This window comes from Enhydra lutris, unplaced genomic scaffold (assembly GCF_002288905.1).
Source record: "Enhydra lutris kenyoni isolate GAN:26980312 unplaced genomic scaffold, ASM228890v2 scaffoldscaffold55, whole genome shotgun sequence".
Taxonomy (NCBI): Eukaryota; Metazoa; Chordata; class Mammalia; order Carnivora; family Mustelidae; genus Enhydra; species Enhydra lutris.
The window spans coordinates 378,071-388,068 of NW_019154139.1; the positions used below are offsets into that span (position 1 = coordinate 378,071).

The 9,998-nt window shown below is 48.7% G+C and overlaps 1 protein-coding gene across 7 annotated transcripts in view; it reads right to left on the reverse strand.

The window, feature by feature from the left end:
* The window catches only part of LOC111157448 (protein phosphatase 6 regulatory subunit 2), a 67,244-nt gene extending 63,626 nt beyond the window's left edge, over nt 1-3,618 (reverse strand). For all 7 annotated transcript variants that reach the window (XM_022518857.1, XM_022518856.1, XM_022518855.1 and 4 more), the window contains exon 1: nt 3,599-3,618. The gene's annotated coding sequence lies outside the window, so the exon portion shown is untranslated. The remainder of the gene's footprint in view (nt 1-3,598) is intronic.
* Between the last annotated feature and the right edge of the window lie 6,380 nt (nt 3,619-9,998).

The window sequence follows — 9,998 nt, forward strand, 5'->3', positions numbered from 1 at the left end:
TAAACCCATTCATGCAGCCACACCATCTAGTTTAAGAAACTGGATTACCAGCACCCTGAAGTACCCCTCATGTCCCCAAAGGTGCCAACCACTGTCCTGACCTGAATCCTATCACCCTAGATTCATGCCCCTTGTGATAAATGCACACTACTCCTTCATGCTGACTTACCCCTAGTGACAGACATGTTGTTTGCAGTGTTTGTTTGTTTTAAGATTTTACTTATTTATTTGACAGACAGATCACAAGCAGACAGAGAGGCAGGCAGAGAGAGAGGAGGAAGCGGGCTCCCCGCTGAGCAGAGAGCCCGATGCGGGGCTCGATCCCAGGACCCTGAGATCATGACCTGAGCCGAAGGCAGAGGCTTTACCCGCTGAGCCCCCCAGGCGCCCCTGCAGCGCTTTGCTGTAACAAATAATTCTGCAATGAGCAGTCTTTTGCAAAATCATTTCCTATTTCTGCCAACATATCTTTCAACGTATCCAGACAGATTCCTAGACGTGGGATTGCTGGGCCAAAGGGCAAACCCACACACAACCCTGCAAGATACAAACCCCCTCCAGAGGCACCGCACCATTCCGCATTTCTACTGGCAAGACGGCAGTTTCAACACAGCTTTGTCTAAGAACATACAGTTAAAATTCTGGATTTCTGCCAATATGTAAAATGATCAACTGTCCCAGTCTGCTAAGAACTGAGAGATTTCCCAAAACAGAGGACTATCAGCGTCAATACCAGAGACGTCCTGGGCAAACCAGGACAGCTGGCCAACTCTACCGATATGGTGGGAAGTGGTGTCTCCATAGAGCTTTGATTAGTATTTTTATTACAATGAATAGTAAGCATCTATTCAGTTACATAAAGTCCATTTTTATTTATTTTCCATAATCTATTCCCATCCTTTCCCCATTTTTCTCTATCAGGTTATTTTCTTTTTCTTCTCAGTTTCTAGGACTTCTTTTATTATTATGATGATGATTATTACTATTATTATTATTTTTAGTAACTGCTACACCCAATGTGGGGCTCAAATTCACAATCCTGAGATCAAGAGGAGCAGTCTCCTCTGGCTGAGATAGCCAGGAGCCCCTCTATGAATTTTTTTTTTTTAAGTTTTTATTTAAATTCTAGTTAGTTAGCATATGTATGCTAGCCTCAGGTGCACAGTTCTTTCAACTATTAGAGATAAAAGCTCTTTGCTATGACAGAAATTCAACATCTTTTTTTATTGTCATTTGTCTTTTGACTTTGCTTATGGTGATTTTTGTAATGCGGTTATGAATTAATCAATGTGATCAGTCTTCTTTTACTGTTCTAGGTTCTAAGTCATAGAAAAGTTTCCTCACTCCTAAGTTATAAAGAAACACACCTTGGTCTTCTTTCAGCACTCATATAGTTTAATTTCTCACCCTGTAATCCCTGGTCTATTTGGAGTAATTATTTCATTATTTGTTCCGACTACACAGGAGTTAAAGAGAATAAGATAAAATGCCCTAAGGTCCACGATAAACAGGACGACGATCTATGTAAGAAACCTGTCTCCAGGAAAAGCATATGTGAGCACATGCCGCCACTCTGTACTGCCAAATTTTTGTTTTGTTTTCTTTAAACATTTTCTATTCAGTTTAATATACCTGTCTGCTGGGAAATAATAAGCCAAAGAGAAGCAGTTCTCCCATTTTCCAGCAGCTACTGGAGGAAGTCCTGTGAAGAAGTGGAGGCAGAATGAAAACAATGTTTTAACACCTAAGCAGACATCACACACTAAGAATCAATCTATCTTATCAGAGAACTGAACCCTGCAAAATCTGAAGGAAGAAACTATCTGGACAGACATTCCCAGGGTTTAATGAAAAAAGGATAGTCAACACCACCCCGCCCAGGTCAAAGTGTCTTTTCACATTTTCTTGAAAAAGAAAAGTTCTGAAATGAAATATATATAAAACGGAAAGAGAATGTTTTCAAATTCAGGTCTCCTGTGGATATTACATTAAAATCCATCAGACCACACCTGTTCCGTTTTCGTACCTAAAAAAAGTTGTACCTAAACATAATCACTTTGTCAATCTCTTCACTGGAAATGTGAGAGAAAGGAACAAGTTAAATAATACAAAAAGAGCAACTAGTGAAATCCAGAATGTGGGAGCTTACGGGACAAATAACCAAATTTCTCCAACCAACCAACAATACAGGAATGGCAGTCAGCCCTAAAAACAAAGGATTTAAGAGATATTCAATAAAGTGAGACACTTTAACTTCGATTCAAACCAATCAACTACAGAAGGTACGTTTTTAGGCCGAGCATAGATCAGAGATCAGCAGGCATGTAAAATGGCATGATTTCACAATTTCTACAATTTGCTTTTAAATATACCAGGAAAAAAAAAAAAAGATTAGGAGGAGTACAGAGAGGCAAAACAAGATTGGCAAAATGTCACAACTATTGAAACTATAGGAGTCAAGAGCAGGGCTGCCCCAAGATGGGCCACTTTGTCATAAAGATTATTCTGAGTTAAAAAGCCATCAAAACCCAGCAAATCCAGGAAAAGCTCTTTATCTCCACCTCAAGTGCCTAAAAAGAATTTAGGGAGTACCTCCAAGAAGAATCCTCTCACCATAGATAACTACATCATACTACAAAGGAGGTAAGGCAGACGGGGAGAAGTCTAGCAAGGCCTATCTGACCCAAGTCCTCTCTGTATCCCTGAGTGGCAGCAAACATTTGTTTACTGAACCTTTGCTCTTTTTCACCTTCCTGTGAACTGCATTCCTTCAGAGTCCCAGACCCTCACCCCCTCACCTTAGTTCAGAATGAGAATATATACTCTTTTGCCTATCTTTGGAATTCCCGTATCTGTTTGGATTCCCCATACATACAAAATTAAATTTCATTTTCTCCTGTTAATCGGTCTCATGTCAATTTGATTCTTAGTCTGGCTGGACCTTGATCTGGACAGGATATTCCTGCTCCCAGACAAAGCTGAGTAATGGGCACCTAGAGATTTGTTGCATGATCATCTCTATCTGTGCCTATGTGTAGGTGTGTAGTTACCCATCAGAAAACTCACACCTAGAGTCCTGGTCTCATTCGAAGCGTCTCAGGGACCTTAAAAGGAGAACACCAAATCAAAGAGAAGACAACTACTGCCCTGGCTACACAGACCAGTCTCTGTCAAAACGTCCAAAGGTGGGACGTCCCCCGGGTGTGGGAGGCCAGGTTCCTCCCGCTTAAGATGGAGAATGTCCAACCAGTCCCTGGAAACAGGGGTGTTTTGAAGGCTGTCTGGGACAAGTCACCCAGACTGCGTGGGGCTCCTTGGTGAATCAATCCTAGGGAGGATTTTCATAGACCGTCCCCAGGAAATGACGAGACAGTAAGCGTCACACAGCAGAGGAACGGGAGAGATGCGACTTCATGACAACAGGCAGTCAGGCTGTCTAATATTAAACCGACAGGGACACACAGTACAGTTGACCTTAGCCAAAGCGCCAAGAAGCGATCAGGTTGTCCAACAGCGGCTGACTCAGCAAGCCCGGCTTGGCCACCCGATGGAACCCCACAACAGTGCAAAGGCTAACAGCTGAGGTTCAGAGTCTGACCTTCTAAGAATGATCTCTTCTTCTCCCTGAGCCAGGTAGAGGGCCATGGGCATCTATCCTCAATCACATCCTCAGCCTTGAAAAGGAAGGAGCAGCGGACACCTGCCACGACCTGGAGGAGCACTGAGGACACGGTGCTGAGTGAAACCAGCCAGACACAGGACAAATCCTGTCTGGCCCCACTTCTAGGAGGCACCCGCAGCGGTCAGACCCGGGGACAGAGTCAATGGTGGGGCCAAGGAGGGGGCTGCGGGGGGAGAGTGTGTGATGGGGACAGTTTCAGTTTGGGGAGACAGAAAAGTTCTGGATACAGGCAGTCGTGATGAGGGCACAGCCGAGTGAATGTGCTTAAGTGCTTCTGAAGTGCACACTTAAAAATCACTAAAATGGGGCGCCTGGGTGGCTCAGTGGGTTAAAGCCTCTGCTTTCGGCTCAGGTCATGATCCCAGGGTCCTGGGATCGAGTCCCGCATCGGGCTCTCTGCTCAGCAGGGAGCCTGCTTCCTCCTCTCTCTCTCTGCCTGCCTCTCTGCCTACTTGTGATCTCTGTCTGTCAAATAAAATAAATAAAATCTTTAAAAAAAAAAGTTTAAAAAAAAATTACTAAAATAGTAAGTTTTGGGGCGCCTGGGTGGCTCAGTGGGTTAAGCCTCTGCCTTCGGCTCAGGTCATGATCTCAGGGTCCTGGGATCGAGCCCCGTTTCGGGCTCAGCGGGGAGCCTGCATCCTCCTCTCTCTCTGTCTCTCTGACTACTTGTGATCTCTGTCTGTCAAATAAATAAATAAAATCTTCAAAAAAAAAAAGAAAAAGAAAGGAAGGAAGGAAGCCAGCTCTACTCAGATATCTACTCAGATAATATCCTGAACCTTACACTTCGGACCAAGAGCTGTCTTACAGCGGCAACAGGGAGGGGCCCAGTCTCCAGATTTCCAGTTCTTTGGCCATGTCCTAGCGCAAGGGCTGTGGTGCAAAGGGCCGCGGGGTGGGAAGGTGTTAAGGGGAAGGAAGCAGCCGGCCAGAGAGGAGAGCAGGTAGAGCAAAGCCTGTAGCAGGAGCACGAGGCCAGCCCTGGGAGCCGAGTAGACCCATGGCAGCCACCTACACCCCTGCAGGAACACAGGGCAAGGGGACACATCTGCCAGCATCTAAAAGAAAGGCAAGAAACCCAAATTTTCTTAAATCTCCAAATCTTCAAATGTTAACTAATTTAAATTTTTTTTATTTTTATTTTTTTAAATATAAGGCAGAGGCTTAACCCACTGAGCCACCCAAGCGCCCCCTAATTTAAATTTTTAATCCCATGTGGGCCAAGACTATGAAGAGTAAGGGCATCTTCAGGTGACGGTGTCTCTGCTGGAGAGTTGGCCTGCCTCTGTGCCCCCGCTGGCCCCAGCCTGGGAGCTGCGAGGATGAGATGGGACCCACACGGAGAGAGAGGATCCAGCTCATATCTGGCCTTTCGTGAGAACTCAACAACTCACAGCGAGCCTGACTGGCCCTGCCCCAGCAGCAGCCTGCTTAGGCGGCCGCACAACCCTGGGGCTTCAAGCTTCCAGTTTCTCCCTGCCACGGATGGAGCTCAGCTGGTCTCCCACCAAAGTCTCAGAAAGGGCATCCATACAGAGCCCCACCAGACACCCTGAACAAGAGCTCTGTCTGGCCAAGCAGGTTCTCACCTTCTCCCGGGTTTCTCAAGAGCTCCCTCCTAGCTGTTGAGTGTGAGGAAGAGAAGACTCAAAGCAAAAGCTGAACACCTCTCTGCTCACTGCTAGTAATCGTGGCTACTCTGCCTGGTTAAGGATAGAGCCCGCTGGTGTTGTCAGCACATACCCTCCTCTTCCCTCCTGGAGACATACACAGAGCCCCAATCAAAGAGCCCATCAGCACGGCAGACCTGAGCCTAGGGGGCAGGGGGAGGCTCTCTGGCATGAAATCCAGCTTCCATCACTGACTAGTCCTACAATCCTGGGCATGTGCCCCGTGTGTGTGTAATGCAAGTAATAATGTGACTGAGTGGGGGGAGGGGGGTTGTGGGGGTGGGATTACGGACATTGGGGAGGGTATGTGCTATGGTGAGTGCTGTGAAGTGTGTAAACCTGGCGATTCACAGACCTGTACCCCTGGGGATAAAAAGATATTATATGTTTATAAAAAAAATAAAATTTTAAAAATAAAAAAAAAATGTGACTGAGTGACAAGGAGCTGTCATGACTGCCACCACTTGGCCTAGAACAGTGGCCAACAGCAGATGCCTAGGGAGAAAAGGAGGCAACTACAGATCTTCCTCCACTCACAGCAGGTGTCCAATACCTCGCGTAGGACCGCACACCGTACTCAAGGGGAAAGACGGCGGGACTGTCCATCTCCTGATCGCGGGCTGACTGGGAACTGTGGCCTCGGCCCAGCATCACGAGGGCTCGTACCACAGATCGCTAGCACAGAAAAGATCCAGATTCAAAATGCCAAGTACAGTTTCTGCAGAACGCAGACCGCTTTCGCACCCCAGTAAAGCTGAAAAATCAAACGTCGAGCCGTTGTTAAGTTGGGGCCTGCCTCTACAGGGAGCCAGAGACATACCACAGCAAGGCCCGGCCGTGCATCTGCCCCACGACAAATGACACCAGACAGTGCCTGCACCGCATCTGTTCTCGTCACCATACTCCTGGGAGAACCAGGAGGGCCGGCAGGGCATACCCTGGGCTGGGACTCCCGGAAGGACCGAGAAGTGGAGACACGTGTGTAACAAGTGCGTCAAACGGTGGGATAAAGCCCAACAAGCACGGAGCAGGAACCAGGGCGGCGGCCCTAGCGGAGCCCACACCGGAGCACAAGACAGGGAAGCCAAGGAAGCGAGATTGCAGGGGCCCCTCCAAGGGAGAGGAAAGCAGCAGGGCTGCCGACAGCAGGAAGTGGCCCGCCGGACCCAGCCCGCACGGCGAGCAGCAGAGGCCTCGAGCGTTTCAGGACCGGCCACGGCCACAGCCACAGGTTAATGAGTGTTAGCTCAAAGCTGGACCCCCGGCTGGCTGGCAGCGGAGCCCATATTCTCAATCTCCGTGTGACACCAGACTCCGGCCCAGTCAATACAGAAAGAAAAGGAGATATCAAAGGAGCTACAGAAAGGATTATGAAGATGCAGGCAGAGGACATGAAGGTCCTAACCAGGACTGAGCCAAGAAAGGGACAGAGGAGGGTCTCATAGGCTTGAGGGGAAACAAGACCCTGAGGAGGGAAGTGCACGTCTTCGACAGGGAGCAGTCGGCAGGTTTCTCCTCGGGGAGCCGAGCCCTCCGGGACCAGCAGTGCCACCGCCGCTAAGCGCGCAAGGGAAAGGCCAGCTCTATCGTGCCTGAGTTACATCTCAGGGACAGAAGGGGACCTCCGGGGGCTTCCAGGTGGCAGTTACATGTGTAGCTGGCATCGTGCTAGTGTCGACAGCAGCCCACAGAGAGGACACCGGGCATCCTCTGCTCGGCCACAAATGGAGAGCACGCAATGCGCAGCCCTGCGGCAGGGAGCCCGGCCTCCGGCAGACCTTGCGGCATTCTGCCCAGACGACTCCTGCCTTCGGGCCTGAGGACAGAGCCACTGGTTCCCTGTGCCCTGGGGCGTCCTTACTGACGGGGACGAAAATGCCAGCCTCCCAGGGCGGACAGCAGTGCTGCCCGGGGCAGAGTTCAGTGCGCGGGAGCAGGGACACGGACGGGGCCGTGTGCAGTAGCGCGCGACGGTTACAAGTGGAGGAAGCGACTGCGTTCTCAGCCCCGCATCTAGCGGCCTGGCCCGCAGTCAGCTTCTCCACTGACTGCGCCAAAGCACGGTGATTAAGCCCGGGGTGTCCGCGTCCCCGGCCACGCAGCAGACGACGACAGCGCGGATCTGGCAGGGCAGCGCGAACAGCGAGCAAGACCGAGTGCGCAGCGCCGGGTCGTGGCGGGCCGCTGGGTCACACCCGCCACGACCGCCGTGGGGAGCGGGGCTGCTGCTGAGGCCGCTCCCAGGAGGAAACCCGGCTGGAGCGCCACTCACTTCCCGGATTTAAAGACTTTACCTCTTTACTTGGGAGAGACGGAGGGCAGGGGCAGTGGGGGAGCAGACTCCCTGCTGAGCAGGCAGCCCGGGACACCCGCGCACCCACACTGCAGCGGCCAACGTGGCGGCCCAGCAGACAGGGAGAGCGCTCACATCACACACACCAGATCGCCACAACGTCCCTTAAACAGCATCGTTTTGTCTGTCAACTCTACGTCAGTAAAGCTGAAGAAACACAAGCAGAAAGCTGCGGCTGCGAGAAGACGAGCCGAGCCAAGACGCCAGCCGCTGCCGTTCCTGGCAGGAGAGAAGCCGGAGTTTCAGTTCAGCCAAATGAGAAAGGTTTTCCATTAAAACCCTGGATGGGGGGCACCTGGGTGGCTCAGTGGGTTAAGCCGCTGCCTTCAGCTCAGGTCATGATCTCGGGGTCCTGGAATCGAGCCCCGAATCGGGCTCTCTGCTCAGCAGGGAGCCTGCTTCCTCCTCTCTCTCTGCCTGCCTCTCTGCCTGCTTGTGATCTCTCTCTCTCAAATAAATAAATAAAATCTTTAAAAAAAAAAAAAAAAAAAAAAAAAAAAAAAAACCTAGATAGGCCACACCTTAGAGGAATGAAAACCACGTTCCAGAACCCAAAGGCTAGGTCTTAAAACTTAGGGCCAAAACAAAAGACCCAGCCTACAGGCTGCATGCTTCTGTAGGATCCAGATGATCTCCCAAAACTGTACCAGTCTGCCCGCACAGAACTCAACACTCTCTACAGGAAGATAACCCGAATCAGAGTCTCTAGAATGTCCCAGCCATAATGTTCATCATGTCATTAAAAATTACTAGACATGCGAGGTAGAAAACTGTCAAATGACCATATGTTCGAACTGGCAGATGAGAACTACAAAAACAGCAATTATAAATACATTAAAAGATTTGGGGAAAACATCAGAAGGAGTGAAGAAGAAATGAGTATTACCAGAGAAATGCAAACTTGACAAAAAAAAAGAAGAAGAAGAAGTTCTAGGACTGAAAAATACAGTATCTGAAATTAAAATGTTACTGGATGGGGCACCGGGGTGGCTCAGTGGGTGAAGCCTCTGCCTAAAGGTCATGATCTCAGGGTCCTGGGATCGAGCCCCGCATTGGGCTCTCTGCTCAGCGGGAACGCTGCTTCCCCTTCTCTCTCTGCTGCCTCTCTGCCTACTTGTGATCTCTGTCTGTCAAATAAATAAATAAAATCTTTTAAAATAATTAATTAAAATAAAATAAAATAAAATGTTATTGGGTGGAATAAACAACACAATGAACACAAAAAAGAAAACAATGACTGTGAAGACAGAATAGAAAACATACAAATGTAAACACCAAAAAAGGAATATTAAAAGGACAAACATATTCAAACCTACAGGAGGTCAGTCTAAAATAATTATCACTGGGGTCCCAAGAGGAGAGGAGAAAGAATATGAGGCAGAAGAAATATCTGAGAGACAACAGCCAAAAAGTTTCTAATTTGACTAAATATACCAACACACAGATCCAAGGAACTACGTAAATACCTAAAAGGAAAAATACAAAAGCACACCTAGAACATTATAGTCAAAATGAAAGAGGAAAAATTCTAATAAAAAGAAAGTGTTTGGGACGCCTGGGTGGCTCAGTTGGTTAAGCAGCTGCCTTCGGCTCAGGTCATGATCCCAGCGTCCTGGGATCGAGTCCCACATCGGGCTCCTTGCTCGTCAGGGAGCCTGCTTCTCCCTCTGCCTCTGCCTGCCATTCTGTCTGCCTGTGCTCGCTCTCTCTCCCTCTCTCTCTCTCTCTCTCTGACAAATAAATAAATAATTTAAAAAAATCTTTAAAAAAAAAAAAAAAAGAAAGTGTTTATAATAATAAGTAGGGGCACCTGAGTGGCTCAGTCAGTTAGGTGCCCGGCTCTTGATTTTGGCTCAGGTCACGATTTCAGGGTCGTGGGGCAGAGCCCCACATTGGCTCCACACTCAATGGGAGGGAGGGAGTCTGCTTGAGATTCTCTCTCTCCCTCTCCCTCTGCCCCCCACACCCCACGCACGCACATGCACACTCTTACTCTAAAAATAAATAAATAATTTTAAAAAATAGTTATTAAAATACCTCAAACACAGTAGGAAAAAAGGTTAAGAAGGATAGCAGACTTCTCATAAGAAACAACAGATGCTGGGCGCCTGGGTGGCTCAGTGGGTTAAGCCGCTGCCTTCGGCTCAGGTCATGATCTCAGGGTCCTGGGATTGAGTCCCGCATCGGGCTCTCTGCTCAGCAGGGAGCCTGCTTCCCTCTCTGTCCCTCTCTCTCTCTCTCTCTGCCTGCCTCTCCATCTGCTTGTGATCTCTCTCTGTCAAATAAATAA